Source organism: Penaeus monodon, chromosome 41 (assembly GCF_015228065.2).
Source record: "Penaeus monodon isolate SGIC_2016 chromosome 41, NSTDA_Pmon_1, whole genome shotgun sequence".
Lineage (NCBI taxonomy): Eukaryota > Metazoa > Arthropoda > Malacostraca > Decapoda > Penaeidae > Penaeus > Penaeus monodon.
In genome coordinates, this window is record NC_051426.1 from 31,190,767 (window position 1) to 31,192,023 (window position 1,257).

Below are 1,257 nucleotides of genomic sequence, written 5' to 3' on the forward strand. Positions count from 1 at the left end.
CCCTTATAGAGGCACTTACTAGATGGGTATTTTAGTGTTATAAGTAGTATAGTGTTTTTCTTTTATTTCTGTTCTTGTTACCTGTTAGTCTGTAGCAGCTCTTCCTATTGCTGCCCATCACCTTTTCTCCCTCAGATAACCAAAATGTTAAGTCAATTTTTCACTTCTTCTTTTTCTTTTTCTTCTTTTTCTTCTTCTTTGTCATATTATTATTATTATTTTTATTATTATTATTATTATTGTTATTATTATTATTATTATTCCTGTCTTTTCTTAATTTTACTCCCCACCCCCCCTTCCCCTATGATGTTTTTTGCTCTGTCCGCAGTGCAGCCTTGCTAAGATAGATTTCCCTGCCGCTTGTCTTGTTTACTACTGTGGCTTGCATGAGTGAAGGGAAGCCCAAGTGACTTTCCTGTGGTTTTTGATATATATATATTATATATATGTATTTTTTTTTCTTTTTGTGTATTAGCCATCTTTTGGTTTTGTTATTGGTAGTATTATGTCACTTTTCTGACATTGGGTAGATTTTTTCTAGGTAATAAGAATTTGATATCTGTGTGGATATTTCCATTCTACAGCTCAAGATAGAAAAGGTATTTGTGTGCTGATTGAGAACAGAGACATGGTTGCACTGGAAAATGTTATACGTTTTATATATATATATATATATATATATATATATATATATATATATATATATATATATATATATATATATATATATAATATATATATATATATATAAAATATATATATATATATATATATATATATATATATATATATATATATATATATATATATTATATATATATATCTATATCTATACATATGTATATACATATATAGAATATATGGACAGGTGTATGCATAGATATATATTTTTGTGTGTCACATTTTTATACATTTCTTTTGCTTGTAATTAACATTTTCATATTATCATCATATTTTCTTACTGTTTTCTTTTGGGGGAGACAACAACATGTGATTGATTATCACTGAATAATGTTATTGGTTTAAAAATTAGTCAAGAGGGAAGTTTTTATGGCCATTATGAACTCAGTGAATGATTGCCTCGGAAATTTGTTATGTGAGACGTCTGTGCCATAAGCCTTTTGATGTTGAATGGTCACTGGAATTATGATATTTCGTAGAATTGTTGTAAAAAGCGTCAACATGAAATGACATTGTTATTTGCCCTGATTTTGGTTGTTCGTCGTAAATCTGACAGTTTTTGGATGGGTGAGTTGT

General features: G+C 27.9%; 1 protein-coding gene across 2 annotated transcripts in view; it reads left to right on the forward strand.

Annotated features, from left to right (window-relative positions):
• The window catches only part of LOC119598717 (trans-Golgi network integral membrane protein 1-like), a 17,509-nt gene extending 16,839 nt beyond the window's left edge, over nt 1-670 (forward strand). For both annotated transcript variants that reach the window (XM_037948497.1, XM_037948496.1), the window contains one exon: nt 1-670. This exon is cut by the window's left edge and continues 406 nt beyond it. The gene's annotated coding sequence lies outside the window, so the exon portion shown is untranslated.
• The last annotated feature ends 587 nt before the right edge of the window (nt 671-1,257 follow it).